Source organism: Lactuca saligna, chromosome 1 (genome assembly GCF_052625555.1).
Source record: "Lactuca saligna cultivar CGN05327 chromosome 1, ASM5262555v1, whole genome shotgun sequence".
Taxonomy (NCBI): domain Eukaryota; kingdom Viridiplantae; phylum Streptophyta; class Magnoliopsida; order Asterales; family Asteraceae; genus Lactuca; species Lactuca saligna.
In genome coordinates this window covers 93,459,599-93,478,778 of record NC_136417.1, presented here as the reverse complement: position 1 = coordinate 93,478,778, position 19,180 = coordinate 93,459,599, and positions in this window count along the sequence as shown.

Sequence of the window (19,180 nt, the reverse complement as noted above, 5' to 3'; positions counted from 1 at the left end):
ATGCTTAGACTCAGGTCTCTTAGAGTCAAATTTACGGAATGAAATATACTTTCCTTCATGTTCTAATGTGATATAATCACATTTCAACATGTAGCATTTCTAGCTACCAACTCCTTTGACAATAAGCGTGATATTTCTATGATTCGATTATCTTTCACTTCAATCTTCTGGCTTAAGTCAGATGCTATATCAAACTTGGTTCTCTGAACCATGTAACATACTCGTCTTAGTAGGACTCAAATGGATATGACCAGTAGGGTCGAAATGACAATCATCTATTTAATCATTACCGAAACAATGATAATGAGAAACATGAACAAAACAGATTCCATTACTAGCTTCTTGGTAACCTTGCGACCTTCCTTGATCCAAGTGTAAGTCCTATGCTTCCGGTAGTATAGGCCTCTACTACCATTTACACCTACTCATACTCATCCCAAGTATTGTTTCACAATTTTCCAAGTTATTATCACAAAAACAATTTTAACACATACAAATGTGTCTAAATAATCATAATTTTTTTTCCTAGACTCTACTAGGACTTCTTCCATGCGTATGCTCAATCATCAATTCTATTTCAACTCAATTGGTGGTGGAAACGCCAAACGCTGGGACAACTTCAGCAACTACACAAATTGCTCCATCATTCCTCCAATCGAAGGTGTACTTCAGACATACCATACTCCTCTGAATGTACTATTATTTTATCAAACATATTCTAAAGTTAAGATACCACTCTTAGATATCTTATGATACATGTCATTCGCTATCATAAGCCTTTTCATTTCCTCTATTTACTATATTCTCTACGAGTCTTCACCATGATGCTTTGTTCATGGGTGCATGAGTTTAGTGCATCGATACGAGAATATAGATAGAGAAGGTTTAGGCGCGGACAGTGTATCGCTTCATATTTATGTGTAATATGAAAGTAACGATGCACTCACGGGATAAGGTGGTGATTCCGGATTCGGACAGTGCTTCGCTTCTTAAAACAATTTTCCTTTGACAAAACCTAGTATTGTTACCACTAGAGTTTAGTCCAATATTCACCGAGACTAATTAATAGTCCTGCTATTGTTAGTATTATATAAGTGTTAACACAATACTCTTCACCAACTCTATACAGACAGGGCCCAGACATGAAACACCGGAATGCAGGATCATTTAGGCATATAACACTTCTGAATCCAGCAACCGAGGCGGCCCTACAAACCAGATTCCCCGTACCACGAGTAGTTAAAAAGATATTATACCTACACCTATATAACTCATTATAATATCCAAAATAAATATTATAAGGTCCTATTAACATTACTATATTGAAACATAATTTATACTTAAGGTAGGGTATGCGTAGCTCACTTATGGCATCTCCAACCCACCCCTAAATGCCATTTTTCCTCCATTTTCTCCTTATTCTTCTCCAACCCTACCCCATTTCTCCCCCTAGTTTAGAGATATGAATAGTATTACCCCATATGTGGGTGATACTATTCATATCTCCAAATATGGGGATGAACTTTCAATTGTCCAGTTCCGTCTCTCATTTTATATATTTATACATATTTAGTTTATTTTATCTATTAAATTAAATTTAAATATAATATTTAATATTTACAATATCTTTTTATATAATAAATTATATCACTCTATGTATAATATTTATATAAATGTTTGTATGATATTTATTTAAATTGTGTATGTGTAAGATTTTTATAAATGCATGTATAATATTTTATTTATAAATGTATTATAAATATAATCTTGTTTATTTAATATTATTGTAATGAAAAAATATAGATTATATATTTTTTAAAACTAAATTAGTAGAAGGGTGTATTTAACAATCTATGTAAGTTGGAACAATGGAATATACTAGGAATATACTTTTTGGGGTAAAAAATGGGATAGAAAACAGAGTAGGGTTGGAGATGAAACACTATTTACCCCATTTTTTACTCCAGTTATGCGGGAAAAAATGAAGATGGATTTGAGATGGTCTTTTAACGGGTTTCTAAGCCGAAATCTCTTCTTTTCGGAGCCATCGTATGCTCTGAGCTTCCTTTTCATGCTAGGGAATTACCCTAGCCTTTGGGGTGGAGGTGTTGTTTGGGGGTTAGAGAGAGAGTTTAGAGAGAGAAAGAGAGGGTAAAAGATGTGAGGAATGAGCTTCCCATGGCCCTCTATTTATACGCTGTTTGGGATAAATTCTCGTCGTGAATTTTGAATTCTCGTCGTGGACTTGCATAGGCTCCAAGGCTTCGTCTGGTGCTGACACGTGGGCATTACTTGGATAAGATTGACTCCTTTTAAATAATCTTCCATCAAAAATTCATTTTTGATGCTCATTGTCTGTAAATTGAAAAGCCCGAATCTGCGGGCATTACACTGTCACACCCTCATATTGGAACGACTGAAACGGTTGGGCGTGGATGACTCCATGTGAAGTATCACAACAATGCACAATAGTAATCAAAGTAGAACATCCATTACATTGATAAAATATAATTATACATTTGTGTTCAAAACATTGTATACTTGACACCAAAAGTATAATTAAAAGACATGATTATATGAAACTCGGTCTTCCTCAAAACTTGTGGGTACCTGTTTATCGATTTCCTGGAAATACAAGTAGTTTTGAAAAGAGTGTCAACAATTAAGTTCGTGAGTTCATAAGTATTTTTGTAAATAAATTTGTCATTTGTTCCCTGAAAATGTAAGTATGTTCACCCAAAAAATCCTGTATTTTCTGTTGTATATGTATTTGTGTTCCGAAATAGTATGTTATAGTTTTAATTCACATAAAACCATAAAAAGAATATTTTCCTTGTAATAGAATAATATCTTGTATTTTGTACTTGTAAAGTACTATATTGTAGTTTTATTATTTAATAAAACTATATCAATTTTTTATTTATAACTAATATTAATCAATACCAACTTGTGAGTTATCATAACCATGCTTGATGACCTAAGTCTCGCCTTAACACGACATCCTTCAGGCGTCAGAATTTGGTACGACAATTGTCACCTTAGGCCTGCCGGCCAAACTTCAGGTGTGGGATTGTCAGTCCCGTATAGATCTATACACAAGTGTCATGCTCTCCCTCCAGGAGACTCTGGTTATAATTTCAGGACTTGTTTTATAATTAAATAAGTAATTGAAGTGTGTCTCACAAAGCTATATCGATTACTATGTGTAGAACAATGAAAATATCTTTGTAATAGATAAACCGTAAATATCTCATAAATTATATTTAATATAATTTATATGGTTATTTTCGTAAGCTATTTTGAACACGTAAAGAAACATGTAGTTCCATAAACTATAACGATAAGTGTACGTAACTCATAAACTAACCTATTATAGTATATATGCTTGTTTTGTATTATATACGGAACTAGTAAAATAATATGTTTATTTTAGTAAAAATAAGAATTGTAAACTATTTGAATAATTATGTTATTTATACAAGATTTCCTTGTATTTTACATGTATTTTCCTCCTAAAATATTTACAAAGATAGTAAAAATATAGGGGTATAAACTCACTTGATAGTAGTGGTGATTTGAGCAGCACTTGGTTGCTAGAAAATACTTTATTACTGAAAATCGGGCTTTGCGAAGGTCGGGTTAGAAACTGAAAGACTCTTTTCTTGAGGTGCCTCGGGATGTTCTTCGGGTGTTAGATATGGTCTCGGAGCTTCAGGGGGTTGTAAGGAGCTTTAAGGGAGTGAAATATGTGAAAAAGGGTGAAATATAGTGTAAAAGTGTAACAAAAACCTGGAGGGCTCGCACCCTGTTATATAGGTGCGAGGTCTCGACCGAAGGGGGGAGGAGGGGGCACGCGTCAGCTTCTCATGCGAAGCGAAGGGCACACATCAGAGGCTCACATGTGCTACGTGTCTCAGTTTGGAAACGCCACGACTGCGAAACGCTTCAGAAATCGATTGGACCTCACTTCGGATGCGTCATTAGTTCGGAAACGGGGCTTCTCACGAGGAATGGAGTGATGTGGCCAAACCCATGGCCTAGTGTGTGCGAAAACTCTCGGTTTTTGTGTCCCGAACTTCAAAAATTCATAACTTTCACATACGAGCTTCGTATTCGACAACCTTTATATCCACGCGTAGGCGAGATTATACTCTACAACTTTAGTTTAGACTCCATCGGCTAGTTTTGAATTTATTTTTAATATTACTATTTTTAACAGACCGGGATACGAAAATCTGTTAAATATTCATAAGTTCATCATTCCACGTCTGTATTCGTTTGTCTTTTTACCATTGTACTACTATTGACGAGACCTTCGATTCTCGTTTCAGTTGTGTCGGCTAAAAACCGTTCGATCTTTATTTCGAATTTCGGGATGTGTACTACTATGTCGAATCTTAGAAAAATCATAACTTCTTCATATGAAGTCAGATTTAGACTTTCTTTTTATGGACACCCTCGGTTTAATGTATACTACAACTTTCATTTAGAAACCTAAGGCTAAAAAGCATTTTATTGAAAACTCACTTTTTACGTTAAACAACGTTTTGTCGGTTTTGTCACGGATCTTTGGTAGGTCATAACTTCTTCGTTATAACTCAGATTTTCGTTTTCTTTATATTTTCAGAATCTTTTTTTACAATCTCTACCACTTTATTCATCCTAACCAAGATTATTGAACAATTTATTTTTGACGTTTATTTTCATCTTAATTAATTTCTATTTTTATTACTTCAAAATAAGTTACAATACTTGACGTAGACTATTATATTATGAATTTACAAGTACATAGGTAAAGTTTAGACCATAATAAATCTAGAATTTTTCCATTTACGACACGAACACCTTGAATTCTGACTAGATCAGATAAGTTGTCTCATACAGTCGACTGTCTTCCAATACTGTAATCAAAGCCCAATCTTAGCAGAAAACGTTTATCCTGTCAATGAAGCGAACGTTTTCACACCAACTTTAATGACTGAAAAAGAGACCATTGCTACTCTAACCAAAATCTAAAACCTGGCATTATGTTTGACTTCTTGGCAGATCGAACTATCCTATTTCACATTCATAAAGAATCTAATCCGCAACCTGAACTGATTGAAACCCTTCTGAACTTGAATCATCATGCTGATAACTGGTAAGAACAAAATCCTTGACCATTCATAGTTGCTAAAACCTTGCATCTAAAAACAAAGGCAACTCCTAGCACAAATCTTAATCATTGGGTCTATACCGACATATAATTCACATCCTACTAATGAACTTCTTATTCGATTTATCCGATATGTCTCGGGTCTAATACTGACCTGAAGTACTGGATTTCCAACTGGCTGTTGTAGTTGATTGCCTCTCACACTATCGTACCATGAGACTTCGACCATGACTTTATTTGACAAAGCGATCCTATCCTATTCACCAACATGGCTCCAACAGTCCTCAAGGTACGACATAATCAACTAGCACACAAACATAAAGTAGTTCACTTCATTCCAAATGAATGCTACCGGCTTAGCTGTAGTCTTACATCATAACTGGCCCCAAATCGACCTATAATATTCCTCAGTCCCATGAATAATGTGGCTCTACCAAAGTCTGACAACACTCTCACAACTGCTCAACAAACATTATTCCTTGCATAAATTTTAACTCATTCAATAATAAGAACTAGCTATCCACTTGCTCTTGGCATGCGATTCCAAGTTGACCTAAATTTGGGATATTTCGATTAATCCCAAGGAATTATTCCCCAATTGGAATTATCCATACCCTATCAACCTCGTACCCAATCGAATCTTCAAGTCATCTATGATTTCACTACTTGGAACTGTCGTCAACCTGAGCTTTGGAGGAATTCACGTTTCATGACCAGCCAAACTAGCATATACACATCCCAAAAATCTAGATACATACACCCTAATTCTCGAGCAACTTTAGCGGATGACAATGAAAGAATAACCCCACTATCGGAACGGGTAGATAACTAATCTAGTGTCCTACTTACAATGAGTTAAATCCCATGAGAACATGAAATCAATGACCCTGAAGGTAGGAATTTGAAGACAACTAATCTTACTCCCGTGATTAAACCAATCTTTCATTGCATCGCAACCAACAAAGATCCCTACGAGTATTTTATTCAATTCCGACATGTTCACGTTTTAGTTTCCTCATACTCCTTGTTAAAACTACCCAAAATAAAATCAGTTGTTGGTTCTCCAAGTAGAACACTCAATTTTCTTCCACTTAATGCTTGTTGTATCATTGGTCGATGTCTCACACATCGAAACCGTAAGTCGGCTCACCTAATCACCCTCTAGGCACGGCCATCGGTATGCAAAATGGCATATAAGGATTCTTGAAGTATAATAACTAGAACATCACAACAAAATCATGATTTCTAGGAGAAGACTTAACTAAATCAACCATATCATCTCGCAAACGAAATCACATAATCATAAGCAGAAATAATAATAAGAGCATGAAGGAAGTGAATACAATGCATACGTGCGACGTTAGTTGATGGAAGTTGGATCTCCTCAGTCTGCAACTGAAATGCTTATATCCTCACTATGGGAGCCTCGAAATTTCCATTGCAACAATCAAGTATCCTCAAAGTGGCTGGAGCTGGTGTCCGCATCGCTCCACTTGTTAATCCTGGACAATCGACCTTCTTGTGGCCCACTTGGTTGCAGTGAAAATATATCGGACTCGATCACTGAGGGCAATCCATACTGACATGACTAATCACACAAATCTTATAGCAACCCATTCCCCTAGATCGACATATCTCATTGTGATGTTTCTCACATGTACTTCAATGACCTCAACCCTGTTGGCCCTCAATCGTTGGTCAAAAGTATTGGTCTCTATGTAGCACCCCCAACTGTCTACACATGCTCTGTTTTCCTCTTCCTGAGGTTCTCCAAGTCAACATCCCTCTCTCAGGCTCTATCTTTCATGTCGTATGATGTCCGGCAAGATGAAAAATTTAAAAATTCCCTGATATATGCCCTTAGCATGTTCTGGTACTGAGTTTTCTTCATCGCCTAGTTTGTTGCATACTAAGGAAATAGTAAAGCTCTTTATCTCTCTCTCTCTCTGAACTTGGTGGTGATCTTTGCCACAGTCTCAGTCATCTGACATAGGTTCTTAAACTCCCTTTCCAGCTCTTGCCCCTCGACAGCCAGTACAAAATCCGCTCAAAAGATGGTCACAAAGTCAAACCAGGTCATAGCCTCAATAGTTAGTGCTCCCAAAGCATATCCAATCTCCTCCCAATAATCTCAGGCTCGCTCCCTCAAACACCTTGTAGTGAATTTCACCTTTGACACCTAGGCGTAGAAGCTCATCATCTGGGCACACTTCATATATGTTATCCATCCCCTAGCATTGGTGGGATTTTTGACCCCAAAGATCTCTGGTACCCCACAACGTCTAAAATCCTTGAATGTTAGGGTACAGGTTCCGTACTGCCCGATGGACATATCGTCCCGGTAGGTCCGAAGGTTCTCCACCATCATCTCAGTAATCCCTTCCTTGATCATCCTAAACATCATCGGGGTCATATCTAGGACACCTCACATAATCTCCAACTCAATGAACTCGTGTAACACCTCACCAGTTGGTTCGGTACCAAAGCCCGAACCGAAACCATATCCTGAACCTCCTGCTCCACCACATGCAATCACCTTTCTAAAAATCAACCATACAATGATCAAAACATACCCAATGGATCCTCATTCAACAGGCTTCCTAGAATCTCCGTGACTTTCCTTGATTCGAGTACGGATCCTGTGATTTCAGTTGTACAGGTCCAATACTACCTTCCACACTTATCCATACTTTCCTCAATAATTATCTTGAATCCTCTAAGTCACCTTATCAAAATGGTACTCTAAGTGACCACTAAACAATTCATCCAACCCCACTAAAACACTTCCTACTTCCTAGGATCTCCTAGGTTCCTTACCTAACCTTGCCATCAGTTGCTCAACAACCTCTACTAATGTCAGCTAACTACTTCATGAATATAATTACATGCAATAGGGCCAAATGAATAAGGCTAAATCAATCACTCTGAGATTATTTAACTTTTGCAGCATGTAACTTAACATATTCATGAAATAGTTAACTCACATCAGTACGAGTCCGATAGAGAACAAAGAATGTAGCATTTAGGCATCAAGTAATCTAAACTAGCTCATCACCTAATCAGGCCATTTCCATCCATCATCAGAAATCCATACAACATGGAGTTCTAGAAGCTAAAATAAAATAGGCATATAAAGGCATCTCCCTAGCATTCTATCATGTAATCCTGAGCAAATCCTTAGCCCTAACATAACATTATGTATGGGTATTATGGGAATCATATACTTGAGCTCGCCTGATTACATGCATTGTATGCCTTTTCTTTATAAAAATCTTTTAGAAAACTCATTTTCTTTTAAAAAGATTACCAATTCCTCAGTTTGAATTTAGACACACCTGAGAGTGTTCCTGAATCCCTCAAACCAAGGCACTGATACCAACTTGTAACCTCCTTAAAATTCGTAGTATAATTTTCAGTTTGAAAGCAATAAACTGTTTGGTTTTGAGCAATCTAACACTTCCTAAGTGTGCATGCAACCCTAATAAACCTTGGATCTATGTTTTCTTCTAAAATACATGCAAATAATAATTTCCAAGGTTTCTTCCTAACTAGCATAGCATAAGGATTATGAATCATAAAACTACTAGTAGAAATTCATACCTTTTGATGATGGTTGATTGTTTGGAGTTTGAGAGCCAAGCACCAATAGTGTGAATGCCTCAAATGGAATCACAAATCACCACAAACACTTGGAAAACTTTGAGAGAGTAGTATACTTTCTTATGAAATCAGCCACCACTAAGTCTCACACAACTAGAATCTACCCTTAGGCACTATTTATTGCATCATATGCTTCTTTATATAGTGTGCATGGTTAGGGTGAAACCCTAATAACCCATGTCTTTTCCTTTCCAAGGATCCAGGGGTTAAAAGCTCCACGGATCATCCATGGACTTCCATATTAGCTTAGCCCATTAACAAATGAGTATTAGCCCACACTATATAAAATATAATGGCCCATCATATAATCAGTCTTCTTTTTAATCTCTAAAAAAACAAATTAAATAACATGACTTCATATTAGTATATTATAACTTATAATATATTAATAAATCGTAAGTATACAATTTTCATAAAATTATCCATATATCGTTTGGGTGAAGTGCAACCCAAATGGACGATGTCGGGTCGGGTCAAGTATGTACCAAATAAGTTATGGACATAGACACCTTATCCAACAGACTCCCACTTGGATAAGTCTAATAACTATATTTGCGTATGTTACTTCAGGAACCAACCATCAATCGTAGCTCTCGAAAACTCTGTTGAACTATGAAGCGCCATTTTAGATAAGTGATCATATAATCCTCTGTTCTCATGATATCAGCCGGACAAATACATGGAACAACGTCGTATTTATTGTCCAGCAGTTTGTTTCCCGATTTCCGATTTTTTTGACAAAGAACTTAATCGAACACATCAATTTAGTTCTGACCGGCCGGTACATAGGTCACAACAATATCATCGAGGGGCCCAAATATCGCTTCTATTTCTAGAACGAACAGATAAACTTCGACTCATATGCTTGTTCTACTACTTGTTGAATTGTACACAAAGGCACGTTTTATAACATCAAGTTACTGATGTGTTTACGTGCAATCAATGCACAACCAACTCATATCTCTAGGTTTGAAGATTTATATGATATTACCGTCACACGATCACTCGAGATAAATTCCATGAAGTGATACAAGTGAGCGTGGGTTTAATCCAATACTCATAACTTATGAGCACTCATGAATGTTGTAGCAACCATTGCTATGACTAAACCCATTTAGCCATCTACAAACTCGATTCATGACAGTCTTGATTCATACCTACTTCCAACATATGAACGACTCTGGAGTGTTTAAATAACTTAGTCATTTGGAAAGAATAACCTAGCTATTTTGGAAGTCAAAACATGCAAAGTGAAACACAATAATAATCGAATCCAATATGGTCTCAGAACGCTTTTGAATATAAATAGAACCACCTTGTATTTATCACCATATTGATTACACATTATTCATTGTATAATGTTTCAAACAATCAACTTAAGACTTGAATAAAAACAACAATCGTCCCATGCTCCTAGCATGTACACTTTGTTTTTTGAAACAATAGTTATGCCATACTCCAAGTATGCACACTATGTTTGTCTATGATCCTTACATAGTGATGTAGATCAATTGAACATGATTCCAATGATACTCATTTCACAATCCCAAATCCTTATTGTAAATGTGAGAATTCCTGATTCCTATCATTTACCAAAAAGTTTGTTAGATTTTAAACTTTTATGCAATGTTCCTCTTGTAATGATTATTCACAAAGTCACCAAAACCTTGTCACCAGTCATTACAGAGTATTCCAAAGAAGGTCAACTTCTATGGAACGGAAGTCTCATATTCAAAGTACATTGCTTTGAACATCCTTCTTGCATTATGGTTTTCTAATCTTACATATAGATTGAATAACTTCCACCTATGGAGACATTTCCATAGTCCCATTTTGACTATCACTTCTGAACAAGAGTTACCTCTTTTTAGAAAATGTCAATATGGTCCTGCCAAAATTAACGCTATACTTTAAAATGTCCCTGAGTAACCAATCTTTGGCAAACCTCAGATTGTCCTCGACAATTGCTTAATCACTTTAGTCATATCCAGTTCTAGACTTTTTTCTTCCAAATGCCCTGAGCATTTGGAAAATTTAGAAAGGATGAATATTATAGCACATGAAATCGATCCTATATCCGAAGAATATGGGACACGATTCATGATGTTTGACATAAAGACATGATACTAGACAAGTCTTTTGCTACAATATTTTTTATTTGCCATATTTTCAAAATTTAACTATGAAGAGGGATGCTGTAATCATAATCAAATTTTGAAGACGCAATATATATAGAATTTCTTCAAGTTGAACCATTCCAACATAAAATTCTTATATATATTCTTGACTAAAGATGATTAAAATCTCAATCTAAGCTTTAAATTGAAATAAAGTAATATATATAGAATTTCTTCAAGTTGAACCATTCCAACATAAAATTCATATATATATATATATATATATATATATATATATATATATATATATATATATATATATATATATATATATATATATATATATATATATTCTTGACTAAAGATGATTAAAATCTCAATCTAAGCTTTAGAATTGAAATGAAGTATAATTTCCTCTCCCTTAATTATAGCAAGACAAATTTTCAACCCCTGCAACTTCACGAATTGAAACCTTGTTTTCTATAATTGACATTGCTAACTTGCAACACTAAACGTAATAATCATGCTCCCACTAACATGATGATTATCAACATAACACTTATGCTCCCACTAGCTCTGACATATTTCCAGAAATCTGCCGGACTTCTGAAATTTAGATTCATACACCCTTTCTTAGATAGCTCACATGTGTGTCTAAACAATTTTTAGAACTATGAAGAGGGATACCGTAATCATAGTATTAATTTTTTAGACCGTTGCCATTTCTCACAAGTCCATGTTAATGTGCCGGTGAACCACACGCGCTCCACTAACGACTTTTGAAAATGCAAATAACACAATTGATATCTACGTAAAATCTACTTAGTGAAAGCGTTTCCTCACCATCATTTTCATGAATCGGAGAGAAACCTTATGACACTTAGATTTTATAGTGTATGAGTTCCTATCCATGTGAATTTGTGAAAACCATAATCACAAGATAAGGTAAGTGACAAATTCAGCCTTACATGGTTTAAACTTGTTCAATCTTAGTTTCTTTTCAACTTGGTAGCACAAGGCCCACCAATGCTTCCAAGTTGAACTCTGATAACTCACATGTAAATTCAACTTATTTGAAGTAGGTACAGAAATAAGAATTATGTCAACACGATAGGTTGCAAACCTTATGTCGTGTGCTAGTGATAAATTACAGGTTTTACTCTTGATTAAATCTTGAAACTCTTTCAGGATCTTTAAGGCTCCCACTGTCCCCTTGACATATAAGTTTCCCCAGTCAAGAACCATTCCTTGACAAAACAAATATTCAAGGGACAGTGCGGATTCTCATCAAGACTAACACTTCACACAATTGGTCTTAGTTGGTCTTTACCAATCTCAAATGTACAAGAGTAGAAAACATTTTACTCTTACATTTGACTAGTGTTAATAAATCTTCCTTTATGTCACTCAAAGTTACAATCTTGTAGTATGACTCTAAGAATTGTTTTGGAACGAAGTATGACACATCTTCTCGATCTTAACCAATCCAACAATTCATGACCTCTCTTCTTAGCCATAACAATGCACTAAGACGTCCTTAGACTATGAATTTGTGATATGGTTTCATAATCATTAAGATGATCATGAAATACGATAATAAAGTACTCTCCCATCCTTTCAGATTTGAGAAACTTTTATCTTTCTGCCTAATTTGATTCTTCTCATTTGTTCTGCCATACATTGTAACCTTTCCAATGTTACAGAATTATACTTAACCTCATAAGTATAATCATATTTACTAATCTTTAGTAAATCATGACAAATCAATCTTTGTGGTGGACCTTGACCAGCGCACACCCAGTGTACCTAATTTTGTAGTCCTTCAACTGACTCACATATACATGTGATCAAAGAATTAGTCTTAATTTTCAAAGAAGAAAATTCTCATTCATCATACAATACAACTTGTATGATTCCAAGTTTCTGTCCAATTGAAAATTGGGTGATGAAAAACTTTCTTCATTTGGTAAATTCAGACACTACCACAAATGAAAATATCAAATCCACTTTCCAATATTGCTATTACTGGAAACATATAAGCAACAATTTGCCACAGATGCCATTGTAAGGATATTTTTAAAATAAATAAAATTAAAACCCTTTTTTTCTTTTATTTTAAAACTTTGCGGAAAAACTTATCCTTACAATCCACATGAAAACCTTGTTGTTATCTATTCATAAGCAATATATTATAACTCTTAAGCAACAACTCAAAATTCTGATTACTGAACCATGCGATCGAAACCTACCTTCGCAATCAGAATGTGACCCATTCACATTATGTAATAAGAATCTCCAAATAGGAACTTCATAGAGTTAGACAATGGACTTTACCCGAAGTAGAGTCAATCCTTTGAGTTGATCAACCTTATGACCTTTCAGGTGAATAGGGCAGCTTCGCAACCAATACCCCTTCCTTTGGCAACAAAACACATGGACCCTCTGGTAATGGCACATGGGACTACCTCAGACTTAGCCTTTCTCTTTACAATTTGGTCAACCGAGTTGACTATAGCCGATCCCTTTCCATTGGGAAGAGAAATCTTTTTCTAGATATCCAATGCTACCATTGTCAATGTCCATTTAAGACTTGGGAAGTTGTTCTTTTAATCAAATTTGCTTTACTAGTGTTCCAAATCATTGTTGATTCCACAACACCAAGCAAATAGATAACATCATTAAGGGTCATGTCACAGTCTGTCTCATAGTAGTCCCAAAGAGACTCACTATGTTACTTAGAAAGTGATTGAACATCCAACTTTCACGAGACTTTGACACCCAACTCTCCCGACTTGTCAATATGTGACTTTATCTCCAAGATGTGAGCACACATAGACTATGCTTGCCAATAGGGATTGAGTGACTTTAAACTTTTCAAGAACTTGTGGGTGAGGGAGAATAATTGGAGGAGGTGGAGGAAGTGAAGCATGATGTTGAGGGACACCATCTTCAAGAGATTTGGGAAGATGATAGTTGTCTGAACCAGATATCTATAATGGGAAAAAATCAAGTTAGTTGATTCAAAGTCCTTAATATAACACCCAATATGAAATATTAAGGCTAGGACCCAACACAATATTTTATAATTTGGAAGAGGGATGCCGTAATCCAAGCTATAAAATATTTGAAGGTAGGCGAATGACGATTCACCAATTTCCACCATGAAAAATGAAATAATTTATTAGGTTTTAATTGGATTTGAAATTCCTAGATCTTTTGAGATTCATTGAACTTTTCAATGACATGTTTCAATCTCGAGTGTGCCCTCTAAAATTTTGTGACTGGGATGCCGAGGATCACAAAACAAGGTGTGAATAACCATACCAATTCACTTGGTACCCTTAATATTATCACCCAATCAATGTGTCGGTTAACAACAAACGCTTGATTGATCTATGTCAAGCATTAAGTCACCCTTCGTGATCCTTACTAGTCCAAGTTAGTGTGCCGGTTAACCACACACGCTCCACCAACGACTTGGTAAGGTACAAAGTGTGAATTCCATGGGCTAGCACCAAATTCACATTTTTCCTAAAGTAACTAAGATTGGGAATTAAATAAAACATTTAGTTACTTTATAATAATCATTATACTTTTAATGAGAATTTAAAGTCATCGTCCTACCCGTTCGGCTAACGACCCTCCACCAGTCAAGCAAGCGGTGGGTGAGAGTGGACACCCATTAAGTTGCCATTTTATAGGCAACAACCTTATACCCACCTTATACACCGGCTTCGTGAATGAGGCCTACTAACGGTAAAACGACTTGTTCTTATACATATATATAATAATTAACCATTAATGTTATAAATAGTATAAATGTTGAATTTTAACTTTTAAAACTCTAGGATGTGGAATTAAAGTGTGTGTGAGACTTTACAAATTCCAAAACTTGAGGGAAAGTTTTGAACAATTCATAAACTTTTGGATATTCATAACTTATGAGTTTTAATTAAGTGTTTAAAACTTTTAATGAAGAGTCTCTTGGAAATCCATAACTTGAGGACAAGTTATGAAGTCCATAAAAGCATTTATTAGAAAAAACTCTTCCAAAGTGTAACTTATGACTTCTTAAAAAAAAACATTTAAAAGAAAAAACTTTTGGAATTCCATAACTTGAGGACAAACTATGAATTCCATTAAAACACATTAAGATCAAGAATTAACTAACAAACAATTTGCAAATAATTCCTATGATTTAACAAAACTCATATGAACATGAACATCCACATCAACAATTTCAAGAATCATATGAACACATATAAACTTGAAATTTTGATTATAACTTTGACATTGGTCCACCATCATCATTACCACATCAAAAACAGGTTTTATGAGTCCAAAACAGTTTAAGGTAATGATTCTAGACCAATTCCAGCACCAAAACTCGAAGATATGTTGTTTGGGGTTCCAACTCGTCGAGTACATGAACCAACTCGCCGAGTTGGATGAATTTTGTCTTGGACTCGTCGAGTCCCTTCATGGACTCGGCGAGTCTGCTGTGCAGACAGCACATAAACTTCGATTTTCAGCAATTTGCATCAAGTATTCAAGAAAACAAGCCTAGGCTCTAATACCACTGTTGGGTTTTGAGCAATCTAACACTTCCTAAGTGTGCATGCAACCCTAATAAACCTTGGATCTATGTTTTCTTCTAAAATACATGAAAATAATAATTTCCAAGGTTTCTTCCTAACTAGCACAAGATAAGGATTATGAATCATAAAACTACTAGTAGAAATACATACCTTTTGATGATGGTTGATTGTTTGGAGTTTGAGAGCCAAGCACCAATAGTGTGAATGCCTCAAATGGAATCACAAATCACCACAAACACTTGGAAAACATTGAGAGAGTAGTATACTTTCTTATGAAATCGGCCACCACTAAGTCTCACACAACTAGAGTCTACCCTTAGGCACTGTTTCTTCCATCATATGCTTCTTTATATAGTGTGCATGGTTAGGGTGAAACCCTAATAACCCATGTCTTTTCCTTTCAAAGGATCCATGGGTTAAAAGCTCCATGGATCATCCATGGACTTCCATATTAGCTTAGCCCATTAACAAATGAGTATTAGCCCACACTATATAAAATATAATAGCCCATAATATAATCAGTCTTCTTTTTAATCTCTAAAAAAACTAATTAAATAACATGACTTCATATTAGTATATTATAACTTATAATATATTAATAAATCGTAAGTATACAATTCTCAAAAAATTATCCATAAATCGTTTGGGTGAAGTGCAACCCAAATGGACCATGCCGGGTCGGGTCAAGTATGTACCAAATAAGTTATGGACTTAGACACCTTATCCAACATAAAATATATAACCAAGTTGTTCCAAATCCAATCAAAGTGAATATCATTAAAACATTAGAGTATCAATCAAAAATAGCCAATGCAGAAAACTCTGGGGGGGTGTTTTCAGATCACGCCAGGCCCTTCCCTTTTGAATGGGAAGTACATAAAACCATAAAGATGAAACTGTAAGCACAAAGCTAAGTGATTTCCACAAATAACACATACCATACATAGAATAGAGAATGTTATCTGCCAACTATAATCTTACAGTTACTATTATACGATGAGTTGTATCATGCTCTTTCCTTGCCAAGCTAAGGGCCAAGACGCGGGTCTTAAAAACAAGTGCCAATATCTGCCTCTTAGTCTTCCATACAATTATCATAAGGATAACTAGCAACCTACATATAAGTACCAAGGTCCAGACCTTGGTCTCGAATAAAATTTGTCAGGATCCATATGAATGTCTTTCATACAACTGTTGGGGGTCACCACCTGGTCTTCCTACCTAACATAATCCAGTGGGCCGATATTGGTGCCTTCGGCCCATAAGTATAGTGCGAAGACTCACCTTGATCAGTAAATGAATGGATCTCAGACAAGAGTTGTTGGTGCTTAAGACTCTCCCATTAAACATATCCAAAACCGAACCCTACTTAATAATTAAGGTTATAACCCACTTAACTGGTCCAGAATCCAATGTTAATATTCATTTGGGAATATCACCATTTTGCCCATCCAAGTTCTCAACCCCTCACAGTTGACCAAAGGTTGAACTGGACAAAAATTCAACGTTCAATGCTAGTTGACAGCCGCCCTACTTAACTAATTTATGCCATGAATAGAGGTACGTCATACGTACTTAGAGTACGCCCTACGTACGTCACTGTTAAGACATTTCTATTTTAATCTTTTTATCCATAACGACAAACCATCTATTATTCATATATGGTCCTAACAAAAGTCTGGAGTGACAAATTTCCTAACTCTGTGCCTTTACATGTGTAAATAAATCTCATATCCAAAATCTAGGTTCCTAAGAGCTTCTAATGTCCAAAAAGCCTTGCATGAATTAATAAGAACAACCAATATCCCATTTTTATGACTCGTAAAAATCATAAACCAAAATGGCTGACAACAACAAGGTCTGGAGTAGCTTATACTCTCAAGACTCAATATTATGGGACCAAAGGACATGAAAATCATGAATCTAAAGAGATATAACATATGGGCTAGCAAGATTCAAACTATATACCTCCTGGAGGATGTTGAAGAAGAGTAGAATCTGGTTCTACAAGCCTTGGACTCCCCAAGCACACCTTCAATGACCTATTTATTCATAAAACACACAAGAAAACACTCAAATGCTTCAAAATCCTCACCGGGTGGCTAGGGTTTCAAATTATATATCGTCCACAATCCTGAAATAAGAAACATCTTGAAACTAGATAATACAAATCTCCCCCGCTAAAACTGAATTTCGTCATCCAGATCCATCACAATCAAAATACATGAAAGAAACGCCGAAATATTCCATATGTTCCTTCCAACCACTTCGAATTCAAGGCATCTATAAAAAAACTGGAGAGATCGCTTACAACCCACATCTGCCAATAAACAAACATATATCTTGAAACCACTCAACTGCAACAACTATCTTTCTCCCCTTACCTGTAAGAACCAACTCATAATGAGATAACTCAAATTGGGACACTCTCAACACTGCAACTACAAACCAATTTCATCAATATATTTCCTTAAACTGGGAATCTGTAAGTCTAAACTCTAGAAACCATACACTAAGATTGACGATAATCCATTTACCATACCTATCCTTAGTCACTGACTAGGAACACCACAAACCATGTAAATAGGATATTAAAAACATCCGAAGCATGAAGTTCAACCAATCTTAAATCCTGAAATTATAACAAAATGACCTCAACTATAAACTTGACTTTCTAAAAAGTCATCACTAACCCACCACTCCCACGAGTATAACCATTGTCAATGCAAAGATCTCTCATAGCCTCCAACCTCCCATAACAACTCATGAGCATAACCCGCTAATAATCTGTTATATTAGTGTCTAAGTCCATAACTATTTTGGTATCTACTTGACCCGATAATGAGCATGGTCCATTTGGGTTGCCTTCACCATGGCAACTGGTAGGATGAATTAAGAAGAGAGAGGATTAATTATGATTTATTAATATATTATGAGAATAATATATTAAAGGAGAAACCATATTGTTTAATTAATATTAGTCTAGAATTAATTAAGAATTAATTTTGTGGCTAAAAGAGATTAATTAAATAAAGGGGACTGATGTTGTAATTATAAGATAATTTCATAAATGGGCTAGTGGACTCCATAGAAGTTGGAGTGGACGAAATCTATGAGGAAACCATTAGAATTCTCCAAAGGCCTCTAAAGAAGGAGTCCATGGGTTGTTTAGAGCCTAAGCAGTCAAATTAGGGTTTCCTTGTTTGATAACAGTAATAACCTACCTATATAAGGAATCCCTAAGCCCCTAAAAAGGGGCTAAGACTTCTCTTAGGGTTTCTGGACGTTTTTGGTGCCTCTCCTCTTCTCCTTCTTCATCCTTATTGCTACTGGTGTTTGTAACTCCATTAGAGGTGCAACATTTGAGGCACTAAGCTTTCTGAAGCTAATTACAAGAAGGAATAGATTGTTATTGCTACATAACAATCAAAGGTAACATCTAAAACCAAATTTCGTTCACAGTATGCTAGATCTAGGGTTTATGGCTTTGGATGATTATTGCATGTATATTAGACAAACTAGATCCAAATCTTTAGGGTTTGGATCTACACCATAGGAATGATGTAGTGCTCAAAACACAACATAATCATCAAAGGGACCTACACCAAATTCCATTACCAATAACTTAACTAATAAGATCCTCCCTCATA